At 35.6% G+C, this 20,548-nt stretch overlaps 1 protein-coding gene across 1 annotated transcript in view; it reads right to left on the bottom strand.

Moving 5' to 3' along the window:
- Positions 1-20,548, bottom strand: part of EPHA7 (EPH receptor A7) — a 207,929-nt gene that overhangs the window by 36,141 nt on the left and 151,240 nt on the right. The gene's annotated exons all lie outside the window — the stretch shown is intronic.

Below are 20,548 nucleotides of genomic sequence, written 5' to 3'. Positions count from 1 at the left end.
TGTGTCTGTGTGTGTGTGAGTGTGTTCCCAAGAATTCTAATTAACCTTGGAAAAAATTTTATACTTCATTAGGTCAAGATGCAAGAAAATGCTAAGGCTTCTGTTACTTAAATATCAATATGTATGTGTGAACACATATACACACACACAAATGCTTGCACATGTAATTTATACCTATGTAACCTAGGCTTCAAGCTTTAATAAAAGTAATTCAAGCTACAATTTTGCTTTCTCTTTCTATACAGATAATAATACGCTTAGAATTCTTTCATCCTAATTAGTGGCATATACTCTTTTTGGTAGCTAAGACTGTGGAATGTAGGAAACTAATTTGCTCTGTCTAATTTGCTCAGTGATGATTAACTAGTTGTCTTCTCTGTCTAAATGAGTAGTCACACTGGCTTGGCTGGATTTCAGTGGGGTCATTATGTTTCATGTATCATGCTCTATCTCATTCTGTAAAATATTTTCAGGCTGTTAATTTAATTTTCAGATGTCCAAAATTGTTAATAATCCTGCTGACAGAAAAGCAATTAAATGGGGCTAAAGCTGTTTAAGCAAGCTTCTGATGTTTATCCCTTTGGCTTTATTTTGTTTCTTCTACTTCTTAATATTTTCTTATATCAATGTCGAGAAAAAACATTTGTCACTGCTTTCTGGCTTGGCGATTTTGAGGGAAGGACCTGGAAGATGCATGACTCCCACTTCCTCTCAGATTACTAACAAAAGCATAACTAGGGCAGATTAAGTGGAACAACTTTCCCTTTAGGGGCATGCAGCTGAAGTACTCAACATACTGTGTTTACAGACTGTGTTTCTGATATGTTTCCAATAAAGCCAATTTCTAATAAGAAATCTTATTTTTTTCCCATGACTTTTAAAACCTTAATATATGCAATGAAGAAATATTTGTTTCTAAAGTGATTTATCTCTCCACCCAAAACATTTTTAGCACCTCAGCAACTATGTGGTTCAAGAAGTTGCATCCCCAAACCACAGCCTTGGGAAATACAAACCTCAACCAGTGGTGAGATAAGGTCTTATTGATACTTAGCCAGTAATCTCTAATAGTCTAATTTACTTAAAACCACTTATAAAATCTGTGCATGCTGCATGCTAAATTGCTTCAGTCGTGTCCGACTCTTTGCGACCCTGTGGACTATAGCCCACCAGGCTTCTCTGTCCATGGGATGGTCCGGGCAAGAATACTGGAGTGGGTTGCCATGCCCTCCTCCAGGGGATCTTCTCGACCCAGGAGTCCCATTGCCATCTCTTGGTTCTTTTTACCTGAGAAGCCCCATAAAACCTGTATTTTATTTTCTATCAGTTAAAAAACAGAATGCAGCACAGGTGAGAATACTACAATAGTCAATACATAAATTACTCAATAAGGCTGCTGGGCCTCCCATCAAGGTGTATGGCATGATGTGTGCCATTTGGAAATAGGTTAGATGGAAATTGGTTACGGCTAATTTCTAGGTCTCTTTCAGAAACACAGGTAGCTTCATGTGATTTGGAAGTGTAAGTCAAACTATAAAGCATTTTGCTTCGTTTCTATTACTAAACAGTAAGATGAGGGAGACTAGACACTGAATCCTGCAAAATACCCTGGAGACTTGAGGTATAAATGTACCTAACTTAGTTTCTGACATGTTGTAGCAAGATATAAGCACAGAATGAGACGTGATTTCTGCAAGTTATACATTAACATTATACTCATTATTTCACCCTGAAAAAGAATTTACCAATAAAATGATGATAATTGAGGATTGAGGGGGAAAGATGCCCAAAAGGAACTTGAAATATATAGTATTTTGAAGCCTATGGCACTTTTGTATGAGGAGTCATATCTGTCAGTGACTATACTCCTGATTTCCTGTGTATTTCATATTTTAAAAAATTTATCCCTTGCTGATACTGTATCAAGTCACACATTTAAGAGTCAGAGGCAGAAGTTCTAGCACATAGCCCTTGAGAATAGATAAACTGCATGATAGGAAAGATAGAAAAATCTTTCCCTATCTTATGTCCTTCAAATACAACACTTTGGTACATAAAAATTGATAATATTTTCCCTTGTGTTTCAAAATCTCAGGCATAGAGAATATACATCTCACAAGATGTACAGTTTATAAACAAAATTATCTCTAAGCTAATCAGATTCTAGCAGTCATTCTTTTCAGATAAAGTTATACACAGAAGTAAAATTGAAGAAAGAAATCTTAAAACACATTGATTTCTATGGCTAATATATTTTACCTGATAAATCAATCACACTGTGACAGTTTCAATAATATGCTCTTACACCAAAATAGTCAATTAACTACAACCTGAAGTTCATTTTGAAAAGAATATGCATACAACTAACCAAATTATATCCATACTTAAGAACCAAAATGGCATTATGACATTTAAATTATAATTTTCAAAATAAAGTGAAATCAAATCTTTTGTAATTGGAATTAATGTGAAGCTAATAAATATTAAATAGCAATAATAAATTTCCTTTGTTGGAAAATGTAGGAAAACAGGCAAGATTTTAAACATGACTTTGTAGTAGGATTTCTAAAACATGATTAAGAGATTAATTTCTCACCTCAGTTTCTAGAAATGTTCAAATATAAAAATTCATTTCAACTGAAGGAACAGATGGAACATTTTGCCCTTAATTATTTTCAAGACTTATTGGGGACATATTTGGAGTCTATAAAATGACAGTGAATGATGATCTTGGAAAATACAGAAATGGTTTCTGTGTTTTAAAGTGGCAGATCTCAACAGCACAAAAACAAAGTCGATAAAGTTGATGCCACAAAAAAGCAAAAGTTGAATAACAAGCCAAAAGGTAAATTTGTGGGCAATGGGATCGTTAGTATAAGTCTTTGAATTGAAAACAATCAGTAAGAATGGTGGGTTTATGTATACACCTGAACCGATCAATATTTTAGAGATTTTGAGATGTAAGCACTCATACATGATCTTTGATCTCAATTTTCAATTAAAATCCAAGTACTAAAAAATATATTTAAATTACAAGATGGAATGTACTTATAGGGTTTCCCAGGTGGCCAAGGGGTAAAGAATCTGCCTGCCAAGCAGGAGACTTGGGTTCAATACCCAAGACTGGGTTGGGAAGATCCCCTGGAGAAGAAAATGGAAACCCACTCCAGTATTCTTGCCTGGAAAATCCCATGGATGGAGGAGCCTGGAGGGTTACAGTCCATGGATTTGCAAAGAGTCAGACCCAACTTCGCCATTTTTAAACCATCACCATCTGTGTACTTATAAGGGCTCTATTTCCCCCTGACCCCCACCAAAATATTAAGCTTACATATACTTATGGAAACATTTCCTAGCACAAAGTGAGGAGAAAGACAATTTTAAAAGATAATGTAGTCAGCCAATGGCACTCCAACGTTCATACTCTATAATCTCTGGACTAGGTAAATTTGCAACATTACTGGGCAAAAGGGACACTACAGATATAATTAATGTTATAGACCATACAATAAAGATATTTTCTTGGACTTTTTCTAGTGGGCCCAACCTAATCACACTATCCTTTATGAACAGAGAGATTTTTTCCACCCAGGGTTAGACAGATGTTGCAAAAGGTGAAGCCAAAGAGATGTGAAGAATGAGAAGGAATCAACCTGCCATTGCTGGAGGGGATACATGGGAAACACAAGATATGAGGGCAATCTTTAAGGATCAAAGTCATGCCACAGGTGTTTAGAGGCAGAGAAATAGAAACCATGATAGAAGCACAAAGACTTGGAATTCTGACAACATCAATGAGACTGGAGGTGAATCTTCCCCAGAGTCTTCAGGTGAGCCCCCAACCCATCTGATAACTTGATTTCCGTCCATTAGGCTGGCAGTTGAGGCTCCAGCTGAGCCCCACAGTCCCACTGTGTGCAGACTTCTGACCCACAGAACTTGGGGATAAGAAATGAGTGTTGTTAAGTTTCTGTGGTAACTATGTATGGTAACAGTAGAAAATTAATATCCACAGTAAAGGAAAAATAGACTGACTCGATTTTAACAAAGTTGATGAAAAAAGTTTAGTGATAGGATAGTTTACTAGTGTGATGTATCAAAATTTACACTGAAATAACATGGAGTCAAGGAATTTTGATCTTGATTAGGACTCAAAACGTATCTTATAGAAAAGAAATCTCCATTATACACTTGGAAGAAACTTCCTTTTTGTGATTAGAACTTCAATGAAGCTCATAAATTTGATTTTGGACTTAAAGAAGTAATTTATTGATACTTGTCATTTTCACTACATTTAAATGCTCTCAATGAATTTCAGCAAAGAATGGTGAGTGGAAAATAATATTTGTATTTCTAAACAATACAATCAGGTAAGATGGGTCAACAAGTACTTCAACAGGTATGAAGTTGTGTAGAAATCTTTTACTACACAACTAAAGTTGTTACATCTATTGACATTTTTTAGATTCCCATTGCGTGCATGCATGCTCAGTCTTTTTAGTCTTGTCTGACTCTTTGGAATCCTGTGAACTGTATCCTACAGGCTCCTCTGACCATGGGGATTCTCCAGGCAAGAGCACTGGAGTGGATTGCCATACCCTCTTCCAGGGAATATGCCTGACCCAGAGAATGACTCTCTTACGCCTCCTACATTGGCAGGCAGGTTTTTTACCATGAGCTCCACCTGGGAAGCCCATCAGCCAAGTGAATAAAGTTAATATCATTCCAATAGGATAATAAAGCACTTCACAGGAACAACAAGTCACTCCTCAGCTAAAAAGAGCCTTGTTCTTTAAGCAACAGTCAACATCTTCGTAAAAATGATCTACTAATACATCTTTCTGGAAATAAATCTTTTTCTGTCATCAGCTGATTAGTAACCAATTACTTGGATGTTTAATTAACTACTGTAGGAATTAGTAAGCCTAATTACTAATTAAAATAGTAATTCTCTATTAAAATGCTTTAAAGGGCAAAGACCTGAGGGTTATCATGAAAGCTACTATGGCCATTAGTCCTAAACATGAAACTGGACTCCTGCTCATCTGTGGTTAAGTGCTGCCTAAAATATTAATTGATGAGGGAGTTAATTTGTAACTCTAGGTGCATTTGTATTTTCATAGAATTATAATGTAATTGTAACTATTAACACAAATAAAATAAACTACCATAAAAATAGGTAGGCACAAATTAGGCAGCTATCCAGAACTAAGTGTACTATTCACACCAGTCCTACCTAGAAAAGAGTAACTAAATTATAACCTAATATGGTTCAGCTGGTAAAGAATCTGCCTGCAATGCCAGTGACCTGGGTTCAATCCTGAGTTGGGAAGATCCCCTGGAGAAGGAAAAGGCTACCCACTCCAGTATTCTGGAGAATTCCATAGAGTGTATACTCCATGGGGTCACAAACAGCTGGCCACAACTGAGCAACTTTCACTTTCAATCTAATATGACAATTCAGCGAGGCTAAGGAGGTCTTGACATTGAGTCATACATGTCACCTATGTTTTCAATCAACAGGTAATATTTTTTACTAGCTCAGTTCTAGTCAATAAATCTGCAGTGTTTAGTCTGTGCAGGGCATGGTGGCATTCCTACACAAATCTACAGTTTGCTGCGCTATACTCTGCTGTACTTAGTGGTTCAGTTGTGTCCGACGCTTTGCGACGATATGGACTGTGGCCTGCTAGGCTCCTCTGTCCACGGAATTCTCCAGGCAAGAATATTGGAGAGGGTTGCCATACCCTCCTCCAGGAGATCTCCCCAACCCTGGGTATGAACCCACATCAGTTCAGTTCAGTTGCTCAGTCGTGTCCGACTCTTTGCGACCCCATAAATCACGGCACGCCAGGCCTCCCTGCTCATCACCATCTCCCGGAGTTCACTCAGACTCACGTCCATCGAGTCCGTGATGCCATCCAGCCATCTCATCCTCGGTCGTCCCCTTTTCCTCCTGCCCCCAATCCCTCCCAGCATCAGAGTTTTTTTCCAATGAGTCAAGTCTTCTCATGAGGTGGCCAAAGTACTGGACTTTCAGCTTTAGCATCATTCCTTCCAAAGAAATCCCAGGGTTGATCTCTTTCAGAATGGACTAGTTGGATCTCCTTGCAGTCCAAGGGACTCTCAAGAGTCTTCTCCAACACCACAGTTCAAAAGCATCAATTCTTTGGCATTCAGCCTTCTTCACAGTCCAACTCTCACATCCATACATGAACACAGGAAAAACCATAGCCTTGACTAGACGGACCTTAGTCGGCAAAGTAATGTCTCTGCTTTTGAATATGCTATCTAGGTTGGTCATAACTTTTCTTCCAAGGAGTAAGCATCTTTTAATTTCATGGCTGCAGTCACCATCTGCAGTGATTCTGGAGCCCCCCAAAATAAAGTTAGCCATAGTTTCCACTGTTTCCCCATCTATTTCCCATGAAGTGATGGGACGGGATGCCATGAGCTTCGTTTTCTGAATATTGAGCTTTAGGCCAACATTTTCGCTCTCCTCTGTCACTTTCATCAAGAGATTTTTTAGTTCCTCTTCACTTTCTGCCATAAGGGTGGTGTCATCTGCATATCTGAGGTTATTGATACTTCTCCTGGCAATCTTGATTCCAGCTTGTGTTTCTTCCAGTCCAGCGTTTCTCATGATGTACTCTGCATAGAACTTAAATAAGCAGGGTGACAATATACAGCCTTGATGTACTCCTTTTCCTTTTTGGAACCAGTCTGTTGTTCCATGTCCAGTTCTAACTGTTCCTTCCTGACCTGCATACAGATTTCTCAAGAGGCAGGTCAGATGGTCTGGTATTGCCATCTCTTTCAGAATTTTCCACAGTTTCTTGTGATCCACACAGTCAAAGGCTTTGGCATAGTCAATAAAGCAGAAATAGATGTTTTTCTGGAACTCTCTTGCTTTTTCCATGATCCAGCAGATGTTGGCAATTTGATTCCAACTGGTTCCTCTGGTTCCTCTGCCTTTTCTAAAACCAGCTTGAACATCTGCAAGTTCACAGTTCACGTATTGCTGAAGCCTGGCTTGGAGAATTTTGAGCATTACTTTACTAGCATGTGAGATGAGTGCAATTGTGTTGTAGTTTGAACATTCTTTGGCATTGCCTTTCTTTGGGATTGGAATGAAAACTGACCTTTTCCAGTCCTGTGGCCACTGCTGAGTTTTCCAAATTTGCTGGCATATTGCGTGCAGCCCTTTCACAGCATCATCTTTCAGGATTTGAAACAGCTCAACTGGAATTCCATCACCTCCACTAGCTTTGTTCGTAGTGATGCTTTCTAAGGCCCACTTGACTTCACATTCCAAGATGTCTGGTTCTAGATTAGTGATCACATCATCATGACTATCTGGGTCATGAAGATCTTTTTTGTACAGTTCTTCTGTGTATTCTTGCCACCTCTTCTTAATATTGTCTGCTTCTGTTAGGTCCATACCATTTCTGTCCTTTATCAAGCCCATCTTTGCATGAAATGTTCCCTTGGTATCTCTAATTTTCTTGAAGAGATCTCTAGTCTTTCCCATTCTGTTGTTTTCCTCTATTTCTTTGCACTGATCGCTGAAGAAGGCTTTCTTATGTCTTCTTGCTATTCTTTGGAACTCTGCATTTAGATGCCTATATCTTTCCTTTTCCCCTTTGGTTTTCACCTCTCTTCTCTTCACAGCTATTTGTAAGGCCTCCCCAGACAGCCATTTTCCTTTTTTGCATTTCTTTTCCATGGGGATGGTCTTGATCCCTGTCTCCTGTACAATGTCATGAACTTCATTCCATAGTTCATCAGGCACCCTATCTATCAGATCTAGGCCCTTAAATCTATTTCTCACTTCCACTGTATAATCATAAGGGATTTGATTTAGGTCATACCTGAATGGTCTAGCAGTTTTCCCTACTTTCTTCAATTTAAGTCTGAATTTGGTAATAAGGCGTTCATGATCTGAGCCACAGTCGGCTCCTGGTCTTGTTTTTGTTGACTGTATAGAGCTTCTCCATCTTTGGCTGCATAGAGTATAATCAATCTGATTTTGGTGTTAACCATCTGGTGATGTCCATGTGTAGAGTCTTCTCTTGTGTTGTTGGAAGAGGGTGTTTGCTATGACCAGTGCATTCTCTTGGCAAAACTCTATTAGTCTTTGCCCTGCTTCATTCCGCATTCCAAGGCCAAATTTGCCTGTTACTCCAGCTGTTTCTTGACTTCCTACTTTTGCATTCCAGTCCCGTATAATGAAAAGGACATCTTTTTTGGTTGTTAGTTCTAAAAGGTCTTGTAGGTCTTCATAAAACTGTTCAACTTCAGCTTCTTCAGCATTACTGGTTGGGGCATAGACTTGGATAACTGTGTTATTGAATGGTTTGCCTTGGAGACAAAGAGTTCATTCTGTCGTTTTTGAGATTGCATCCAAGTACTGCATTTCGGACTTTTTGTTGTCCATGATGGCTACTCCCATTTCTTCTAAGGGATTCCTGCCCACAGTAGTAGATATAATGGTCATCTGAGTTAAATTCACCCATTCCAGTCCATTTTAGTTCACTGATTCCTAGAATGTCGACGTTCACTCTTGCCATCTCTTGTTTGACCACTTCCAATTTGCCTTGATTCATGGACCTGACATTCCAAGTTCCTATGCAATATTGCTCTTTACAGCATCGGATCTTGCTTCTATCACCAGTCACATCCACAACTGGGTATTGTTTTTGCTTTGGCTCCATCCCTTCATTCTTTCTGTATTATTTCTCCTCTGATTTCCAGTAGCCACCATATATCACCTCCTTTCTTCCCTACTATAACTGTGAAGGTAGGTACCATTGTTCTATTTTATTGATGGAAAAGCTGAGGGTTATGGAAATTATGTAGCATCCACTCAGAAAGGGGAAGATTTTGGAATGAATCACATTTTAAAATTCTAATCCCATGCCTTTTTTCAACTACACTGCAACAATTCTAGGTGCTGGCACTTCTTGAGAGCAGGTACTAGAAGCAGAAAGCTGTTAAGCCTCACACTTAACGTTAGTTGAAAATCCAGGAGGGGCCATAATGATGAAAAGACCCTTAGGGGATGCATTTTAGGAGACAGGCATGATATCATTCTAATAGTTCAGAACCTTAATGGTTTTCATTTGTGCTATACTTTATAACTTGTATCATTTAACACGTACAGATATGCATTGCTCTTTAACCAGCAGTTGTGGATGTACTATTGATATATTTGACCAGACACTTATAAGCATGTTCCCCTCCCATCTCTTTCTCTTATAAATTATGCTTCAATAGTTTGCTGGCAAATTGGCATTTAATATGGATCATCTAAGGAAGATAAAACATTTCAGAGTGGTTTAGTGCCTGCAGGTGAAAAGAGGTAGGTGAGGTTATATGGATTGAATAGGTAAAACATGCCATTATTAAAACTCACTTAGAATCATTGCTTTATCAAAGAAAATTGGGGATAAATAAAGTTACTATTACTTAAAATGTTTTAGACAGTGCCGCTCAAAGTGCAGACTGGCTACTCCAATTGCAGAAGCAAATCTTTGGCCTATGAGATGATGAAGTTATATGACAGGTGACACCTAAGTCAGCAAGCATTTTTTTGTTCTTGCTCAGATGACATTTTTTTCTTAACAGAACTTTCTTAAAGAAGAAGCATTAAAAAAAAAAAGAAGCAGCACTTATTTTTCTTCACAGGTTCTTTGATCATGTTCTTTCTGGTGCAAGCTACTTGTCACATACTGGCATTTTTAGTAGCAATGACTTTTAAAAGTATATTAGCATTAGTCTGAAGTACACTTCACTGTTACACTAAAATGCCCAGAAGGTAAGATCACTATAATATTTTTATTGATTTCTGATGTTTCATTAATTTTAAAATTTAACATATAATTTTTTCACTACTGATTATAGTATAACCAAAGTATTGTATGGACTTTACCACGCTGGTGGCTTAGGCGGTAAAGAGTCCACTTGAAATGCAGAAGACATAGGTTCTATCCCTGGGTTGGGAAGATCCCCTGGAAGAGGGCATGGCAATCCATTCATATTCTTGCCTGGAGAATCTCCATGGACAGAGGAGCCTGGTGGGCTATAGTACATAGTGTCACAAAGAGTGGGACATGACTGAGCATCTAAGCATGGCACAAACTATTTTACAGACTACAAGGTTGACAAGACCCAGCTTCAAGGAGATTTTAGTGTAAGAAACAATTTAGAACATGAATATGCAAAATTTGAATGCACAACTTAAAGCATAGATGAAATATGAACCAAGTGCTAGCAAATTATCGGGAGGCAGTAAGGAGTAAAACACATAAAAACTTTCATTGTTGCAAAAAAACATCTGTAGTTCAGTGTTTGATTGGTATAAGTCTGTGTATTCAGTTGCATCTGACTCTTTGCAGCCCTGTGGACTGTAGCCCACCAGGTTCCTCTGTCCAGGGAATTTTCCAGGCAAGAATACTGGAGCCATTTGCATTTCCTACTTTAGGGAATCTTCCTGACCAGGGATTGGACATGGGTTTCTTGCGTCTCCTGCATTGGCAGGCAGATTCTTTACCATTAGTGCCACCTGGAAGCCCATTTGACTGGTATAACTACATAAGTTAATTATCAAGAATGTTGACATTGTTTCTATAATCTGCATGAGATAACTTTCTATTGCAAAGTAACAGAGCCAGGTTCAAGACTGGACCCATGATTTTTTATCTGGTGGCCTCCACAAATAAGTTACAATTCATTGAATCATTCTTCATCTGCTTCAGCTAATAGAGATCTTTTTTTTCTAAAACCCTATTTCCCTCGTGGATAGTACTACACAATGTAACAATTAATTTACAGCTATTTATCTCCTCAGTTATTCTGATGCTCCTTGAAGTCAGGAAATGTGGTGAAGCAGTAGAGTGAGTGAAGAGCACGGGATTATGAGTTACTCTACCGGGTGTGCACCTGGTTTCCAGCACTTATTTGCAAATTATGCAATCGTGAATAATGACCCAAACTTCTTGAGCATCGGTTTTCTCAGCTTTAAAACAGCTATAATCAGAGTACATACTTTATAAATAGAACTGTCCTGGAAATCAGTACATGATTACATGTTAAATGTTTAAAACCATTCCAGCGACATGATAAGAAATATATACATATGTGTATATTATTATTCTACATTTATTTTGTTTGTGTTAGACTTACTGATGCCTGGGACCCATTCCAGAATACACTGATCTTGGGGTCAGATTCAGGCATAATTATTTCAAATGGTATTCAGATGAAGCTGATGAACAGCTAAGTTTGAGAACAATTGCTCTGAAACTTTGGCAGGAAAATAAACTGTCAATTCAACGTGGAATTTCAGGATTGTCTATAATAAATGCTGGCAAATGTGAGGTTTTTCAATATTGACAGGTTTTATTCAATTTCAGTAATTTAGAAATGACCAATTTCTATAATTTATACTTTCTGTTTTATACATGCCAGCTAAACAGAAAGACATTGAGGTTAAGTCATTTAGAAGGAACATATCACTGTAAAACAATCAAACGACTAACAAAATGGAAAGAGGACAAACACATGTTCTTTTCAAAATATTATATATTAAGTTGAGAGAAGAATACAAATGAAGCAATCTCTTCTGTTTTATGTGGTGGGGAAACTATTAATTTGATTACTTTAAAAAAATCCATATACGTTTGTTTGTGGTCTATCAAGTAATATGACTCCATCTTTAATTTTCTATGAATCCAGAGTTAAAAGCTACCTTATTTATAAGGTCAACCATGTGACTACTCATTTTAATGATGAACTAGTTATAAAAATGATTTATAAGAAAGCATGGGATAGCTATAGCCTACAGGAGACCATTTCGATAATGAAAATAAATGCTTAAACAGAATAAAATATATGGGCATGTATGTATACACATTTGTTAATGGCCAAAACCTCCTTTACAGGTCAACAGAATAATCTTTTCAGTTGTGTACATTTTCTTTGACCTTGGAACATGTTTTATTATAAATAGAGAATAACATTGTATTTTAATGACAGAAATATTATAATGACAGCCAGTGATTTTTGAAACATTAATATACTACAAATCTTTGTGTCATGGGTATCTTTAATTATAATTTTCACATCCATCTATTTACATTCTTTATAACATGAATATACTTTCTTTTAGCTTATATTAAAAATAGACTTCTGAATTATTTTTCATTTGATATGCTATAAATTTATTTCCTTACAATATGACAAAAATTATATATATTAATGAAACTATATAAATTATTCTTATATTATAATATCTACTAATATTTACATATATAATTATGTGGCTAAGTAAGCTCATTTGTTCCTCTTCCTAAATAGGTACATAATATTTAAAATATTGTTCTGTACATTATAATAACATTCTGGAAATCTGAAGATTCAGTTTACTTTTCACAGACATTATAACATTTATTTGAATAACATGTAGGTTGTTTAAGAGGAACATTGTCAATAGAAAGAATATTAAATAAAGAGGAGATGTGAGATTTGCCTTAAAGGAGTGCATTAATAATATAAATGCAGAATAAATCATATTTTTCCATTAGAATAAAATTTACATTACTGAATGCCAACTGTGTACTTATAGTGTGACCACACTGAATTTTTAATCCCCAAATCCTTTTCCAGTATACCACCATTTCTCATTATTAAAAAATGAGTATAATGTGTTACAACCAAAATTTCAAAAAATGAAACCATAAAAACTGAGTTCTCTACTGAGTGATACAGTTTCATAAAATGTTTGTTTCACATATATGAGTGTTTATGTATGAATATTGTAGTTGTTTAGTTGCCAAGTTGTGTCTGACTCTTCTTGCAACACCATGGACTATATCTGTCCATGGGATTCTCCAGGCAAGAATACTGGAGTAGGTTGCCATTTCCTACTCCAGGGAACTTTCCCAACCTAGGGATAGGAACCATGTCTCTGGCAGGCAGATTCTTTACCACTGAGATTCCAGGGAAGCCCATGTATAAATATATCAAAGTATAGATAAACAATGTGCATCTATGAATTACTTTTAATAAATACATTTAAAATATTTAAAAAATCATTTATACTTGAAATTCATATTTCTAATTGAGGGTAAATCTGTTTACAAAGAGGTATGCATGTGTTAAAGTGATACAATACAAAATAGAATACAGCAAAAGTAAGTATGACAGTTTCCTATTAAACATCATTCTTTTACTCTATCCCAAGTTCTTGATAATAGTTAAAAGAGAACAGCAAATGTCATTATATTCTGGCCGCCATCAATTTCATACTTTTCCACTATACAGTTTAGTTTTTCTGCCTGGGTCTTTCTAGGCTTAAAACTCACATGTATCCAAATCAATATATTTTCTTAAATATTATCTAACAATATTGGTTTTGCAGCTATTGTTCCTCATTAGTGATTTTGTCTGTCACTTTTTTTTACATTTTTTCCAGAAATCATCACTCTAGTACTCCTTACAACTAATTTGATTTTAATTCTCCATTCAAAGTTTGATTATTCAAGAAGGAAAAGAAGAAAGGAAGAAGAAGAAAGTGAAAGGGAGAAGAGGAAGAGAAGATGGAGGAGGTGGAAGGGCAGAAAAAGAAGGAAACCTAAAGTGTCTCGAAACTCACTAAAATTATCTCACCTAAAATGTGCAGTTAAAAAATGTTATAATCCCAAATGCCCCAGGTACTCTGAATGTATTTCATCTCCAAAGTGCATAAACTTAAGAGATTCATATTGCTTAATAATAAGTTCTCACCAAGAGTCAAGATTTATTACTTTATTTCAAGAACCTACTACAAACTAAGCACTTAGTTTAATACAGTCTGTTAAATACATTTCGACTAGCATTGTGGCTTGTATTTCAAAGTTGTTGCTGCTGCCTAGGAAGTTACACATAAATAAAAGCTGCATTAAATATCCTATACCTGTATAATGCCAATGGTGCCATGTGGCATTAATTCAGTAAATAATATTTTGGTACCAAAACAAAATTAATGCAGTTTCTTAAAGCAGCCAATTAATACTCAAAGAGTCACTTTTATGCACTGGGAAAATCTGGTTTATAATGAATAACTATATATAGGGAGATTTACCAATTTAGGAATAAGCTTGGTTTCAAAGGTTAATTTGTAGTTTAGTTGTTTATAATTTAGACTTCATTTTCCATAGAAATCAGTATCATAAATAGCATTTAAATTGCCAAGATAGCCAACAAACACCTTTGACCCAGAATGTTGCTAAAATATTGCACATTTGTATAGAAAACAAGTTAAAAACAATTCTGCTTTAATCTAGTGAATATGCAAAATAGAAAATGGTTTTGCCCATTTTTATCAAATGCCCATCTATATTCTGATTACCACTGAATATAGATACTTCAATATAGGAATCAAAATTTTCCAGAATCATCCTAAAATGCTGATGTCTCTTAGCCAGAAACAGAAACTGATCAATATTTGCTCAGCTTCTGCCGCTGCCCTCATCTGTCATATATGGAGATTTGACTTCATTCCTAAATAGTCTCCTGCCACTATTCCTTCTCAATGACTAACTAGAACTCAAGCACAGGACAATAAAGTCCCTAGCTTCACCCTCTTATCAGTTAGAGCAGGAGTCTATGGCCCAGGGCCGATTCTGGCTAGTTACCTGTTTTTACAAGTAAAATTTCACTAGAACACAACTGCATCTACCTGCTTACATATGGTTTATGGGTGCTATTTGTGCTAAAATACAAGAGGTTTGGAATTATAACAGAAAATATGGCCTATAAAGCATGAACTTTTTATTATCTGGTCCTATTCAGAAAATTTGCTCACTTCTAAGTTCTTGTTTGGTTGCAAGTAAGAAAACCCACACAAACAGTGATTTAATTGTTTTTTTTTTTTCTTTATTTTTCTCATTCAAAAAATGAATATACTTCACAGATAGCCTGTTGCTATATTGGGTTCAGTGGCTCAAGGATGGAGAGAGATTCTCCTGGCCTTTCCCTCAATGTTGCAATGTGTTAAGGTTGCTGCTACTAAGGCAATAACATCCACGTTGCAGGCATGCAATGAAAAGGCAGTGTGGAATGCTCAAGGTCTAAATAAGGAAAACCAAGTTTTTCAGCAAGCTCTAGCAATCTTTTGTTTATGTCTTATGAATCTTCTTTCCTAGGTTGGACATAGATTTCTATAATTAAACAGGGTATACTACTGTTCTAAAAAAAAGGGATAGTAAATAAGAAGAAAGGACTTGATAATAGGGAGGAAACAAGAGATGTATGCCAGCCTTGTATTCCCAACAACAAGAGAAAGGGAGATCAATCACTTAACTTGATTGCTATCCTTCCAGCCTCCTCAATTAATTTCTCTTCTGAATATAGAACAGAACAGATCAAGGAAAGTGATTCAGATTCCTAACTGAAGGCATTAGATGATGCATTAAAAAAAGAAGGTTATGTAAAGTGGGACTTAGAGAGATACTTAGGGTATCACTAAATCTTTATTAGCCAAATTTAAAGGTAAGGTGGGCTTTCCAGGTAGCACTAGCGGTAAAGAACCTGCCTGTCAATGCTGGAGAAGTTAAGAGACCTGGGTTCAGTTCCTGGGTTGGAAAGATCCCCTAGAGTAGGAAATGGCAACTCACTCCAATATTCTTACCCAGAGAATGCCGTGGACAGAATAGTCTGGCACGCAGTATTCCATAGGTTTGCAAAGAGTTGTACACGAATGAAGCAACTTAGCATTCCCGCGCACAAGAGTAAAGTGAGAAAAAATTTTTATTTTCCTTGTTTGGCTGTATCAGGGAGTTACTTGAGGTAAGGCTTTTTCTTGTAAGGACCAGACAGTTGTAGAAAACCTGAAGAGTACAACAGCCAGGTCTGAAAAGGTCGTATCAGGTGATTTAAACATTTTTTCTTTGGAGAGAAACCATTTATTAGACATCATGAATAGCACGTTAACTAACAGAGAACATCTTGTAAGAACACCTTTAAATGATATTATTTCATTTAACCATTTGACATGAGAAATTCCTATGTGAAATAGAGTCTCAAATTGATTGACAGTACTAGCAAGGAACATACCACCATGCATATTTTAGCCACTTAGTACATGCTAAGTACATGGATACATTTATCACATATCAGTTACCCTTTCTCTTTTATGTAAGCAATCACTTCCTCTTTATTGGATTTGGCCTAATAGATTTTACAGGTTTTCCCTGTGAAAATTAAATTATTTCTCAAACCTATACCCCTGTCCATCTCCCAGAGAATTGCTCTTCTTCCCTTTATAGCTGAATGTGCCAAAAAGTTGTCTAGATTCTTTTTTTCCCTTTCTTTAAAACTCTTTCATGCTCCAACCTTCTTCAGTCTGGCTTTAGTCTACTCCATTCCATCCTGCTGTTTGGATAAGCCACCAATGGCCTCAGTCTAACCACATGGAAGTACTTTTCTCAATCCTCATCTTTCTTGTGTTCTCAACAACATTAATATTGTTAACTTTTTCTCATTTTATCCTTGGCTCCCAAGACACATTATTTTAGTTTTCTCTATCTGTGTGGTTAATTCCTTTGTTTCCTTTGCAAGCCCTTTTTCCTCAAGCAATAGTCAAATTTCTGGAAGGTTGTATAAAAAGATGCTTATGTTCATTAGTCATTAAAGAAATGCAAATTGAAACCATATTAAAATACTTCTTGATACCAGCTTGAATGGCTACAACCAACAAGACAAGTAACAACAAGTCTTAGCAAGGATGTGGAAAAACCAGCACTCTCACATGTTGTTGGTGGAAAATGTAAAATATAACAGCCATTTTCAAAAAGCAGTTTGGCAAATTTTTAAATAGTTAAATATAAAGTTACCATATAACACAGTAATTAAAGTCTTAGTAGTCTACTCTGGAGAAATGAAAACATAGATCCACATGAAGACTTAAACAAGAATGTTTACAGGAATTTTGTTCATGCAGCCCCAAAAGTGGAAATAACCTAAAGATTCATCAACTGTTGACTAGTGAAATACTATATGAGGGAAATATATACTAGGGAACAGTATATATTCATTCCATAGAAATGAATGGACTCGCATATGGTACAACATGAATGATCCTCAAAAAATTATGCTAACTGAAAGACTCAGATGCATAAGACCAACATTGTATGACTCTATTTATATAAAATGTTTAGAAAGACATCCCTATAGAGACAAAAATTAGATTAGTAGTTGGCTAGGTCTAGGGGTAGGAATGGGGATAGACCAAAAATGGGCAGGATATATCTTACTAAGGTAATGGTAATACTTTAATATTTTATTGTAATGATGATTACACAACTCTTTACATTTACCAAAAACCATTGAATGATATACTTGAAAGGGGTGAATTTTATAGTATGCAAATTATGTCTAATGAAAGCTGTTAAAAATGGGCTTTCCATGACTTTAGAATAAGGATCAAAACTAACATAACTTACTGTTTGACCTCCAACTTTCCAGCCTCACCATGTATAAACATCCCCACATTCTGTACATCCTATACTTTTGTTCTTCAGCTGTGACAAATCCCATCCACATGCAGATAAACCTCATTCTGACTGCTCCTCTTAGAGTATCTTTTCCAACTTCTCTGACTGAATACAATCCAACCTATTTTGTATGCTCATTCCCAGGTGGCACTAGTGGTAAAGAATCTGGTTTGAACCCTTGGTTGGGAAGATCCCCTGGAGGAGGAAATGGCAACCTACTCCAGTATTCTAGCCTGGAGAATCCCATGGACAGAGGAGCCCATAGGGTCACACAGAGTCGGACAGGACTGAAGCAACTTTGCACGCACGGAATTAAAAATTTCCCTTTACAGCACTTCAGAGCTGGAAATTGACATATGTTTGTATAATTATTTGATGAATATCTGTTTTCCCCACCAGACTGTATGCTCCATAAGGCTGGGAGAACATGCTTGGCTTTGACAACAAAATGTCCCCACTGTTTATTGTAGTTGCCAGCCTTTAGGTACATGTTAAGTTCAGCTTTAATGAACAAATTATAGTTCTTAATTATCTAAAAATCTCCTCTAGGATGCAAATCTGTTTTTTCCTTTGTTCTAGGTTAATTATTCTCTCAAATTAAAGTGTTAAATACCTTGCAGAACTTTGCAAAGTTAAATACGTACTTAAGATTTTTTTTTTGACTACTACTTGCCATGTCTATTGCGATTCTCTAAGCAAGAGACATCACAGAATGTCAAATGATTAAAAAAAAAGAAAGAAAGAAATTGGTGAAACCATCCTATACTAGAGCAACTTAAAAGTTGGTGATTAATTTTTGGTATTTTTCAATATATCAGTAAGATAAATTTTAATATCAATACATTCAAACTACTTATTCAAATAAGCATAATTTTGCTTATGGTATTATGAGTGTTATTTTATTTTATTAAAATGTTTCCAGTGCAATCAAGTTCCCTCATTATGTCTTGCTCTGTGTGTCTGCACAGGATTAGGAAGATATATACATAAAGTCATAGGATATACACAATTTGGGTTATATATAATATACTCGTTAATAAAACAAAGCCATGAAAATATTAGCTTCAATTCCCCAAATTTTTATTTAAATGATCATTATCATGAAGGATTTTAGTTAATACCTGTTATCCTGGCCTTAAACCATTTGAGATAAAAAAGCAAAATGTTCTCAAATTATAAAAGAACAAATTATTTTTATTCAAATTGATATACATTTATGTAATATATAAAATATATTAATATTCTAAGTAATTTTTCATATAAGAAAATACTATAGTTCTTCATCTATAGTATCTAACTAATAAAGTCATATATCCTATAAATGAACATGTGATACATATACAGACATATATAACTATATTCATATATAAACTTTTCATATCTATAATTAAAAGCACTTTATGACCAATATGTTGATAATTTTATTGCTACTTATTTGCAAATGTACTAACCACAGAATAGCATTTTGAAATAAATGACTCATACATTAAAGATATTTCTCATTGCTTTATGGCAATCTCAGAAATTTTATTGGTACATATTCTTTTAAAAATAAACTCTACATTTAATAAAGGTATGCAATTGATAACTCTTCAGTTTCTAGTCAAACTCTAGTACAAGAGAAATAGTATTAGATGTCTCTTCAATTCTGAGAGTCAATTTGTCAGGTCTAATTTTGAGAGACTAACGTCCTCATAGTTCATTTTGCTTACAAAACTCTGATAACAAAATTATGACCTAAAATTTTCCTCTGAAACAGAAAAAAAATTATTTATTCTTTTCTTTCTCTCCTCTTTCTCTCTTAGTTTTAGGTTAGTTACTCAGTTTTAGATAAATTTTGCCTTAAATCAATAGATTACTCACACATATAGATTACCCAGATTACTTGGTGAAGGACGGGGAGCCTGGCATGCTGCAGTCATGGGGTCGCAAAGGGTCAGACACCACTGAACAACAACAACAACAACAAACCCACAAACTAGCACCAAGGCTCAACATCAACTTCTGTTTCCTGAGAAGTGAAGCAATGCAGAGTTCTGAGCACCTTCCATTACACATTCACATAATAGTCTTACCTCACTCAGTGCCAGAGCAAGGCTCTTCAGAATGCTCAGTGACCTGATATATTATGATTAGGAAAATCATATGAATAATCCATTTAAGGTAATTCTACTTCCTGGTTAATACAATCTGATTTTTCCTCATCATAAAACAAAAGAAAACAAAAAATACAACTGCAACCAATTAATATAATATTGAAATGTCTTCTAATTGTCTTTGTGGCAAGCATTAACCTGCTGATGTTCACTTAATATTTGCAATTCACTGACCAACAAATGCTTAATTGCTCTTTAAAATGAGAACATTTCTCTTTTGTCCAGCAATAAAATCTGACCAGTGGTACACTTCTCTGGAAAACTCCTTTATATTTCTGAACACATCCTTTATTTCTGCTGTAAATTGGCTTGGATGACAAACAAAAGCAATTGTGTAACATATTTTGTGTTACATATTAATGAAATATGAAAGGTGGATACTGTATAGTTTGCACTTATTAAGAATTCATTTTGAATGGAAAGTTCCTTCTATGGTATTTTAAAATAAGAACATTTGAATCAAACAGAGTTCTGGTGTTTTTTTTTTGGTTTGTTTGTTTTTTAACTTAAAGACAAAAATGAATTACCATTAAGCATCTAACAACATGGCCAAATAAAGTATTTGTAGAATAATTCACCACTAAATAACAGACAAGGAATAATTTTCTGGTATCAGATTACCAAATTATGTGTTCAAGGAAGAAGAAGCCATTTGTTAGCAGCTGACCATTAATCCATTGGAAAAACTGTAGATTATTCCTTAGGTAAGGTGCAAAGGTACACCTGGAGACTGAGGACATGCATACACATACTTAAACATATATGAACACACACACACACACAAATGGCATGTAAATTCATTATGCCCCAGAGTTAGAAGAAAAATATTTCCAAATCTGTCTGAATTTGATTTCTCAT

The sequence above is a fragment of the Budorcas taxicolor genome, chromosome 9 (genome assembly GCF_023091745.1).
Source record: "Budorcas taxicolor isolate Tak-1 chromosome 9, Takin1.1, whole genome shotgun sequence".
Taxonomy (NCBI): domain Eukaryota; kingdom Metazoa; phylum Chordata; class Mammalia; order Artiodactyla; family Bovidae; genus Budorcas; species Budorcas taxicolor.
This window is presented reverse-complemented; position numbering and strand designations above follow the sequence as displayed.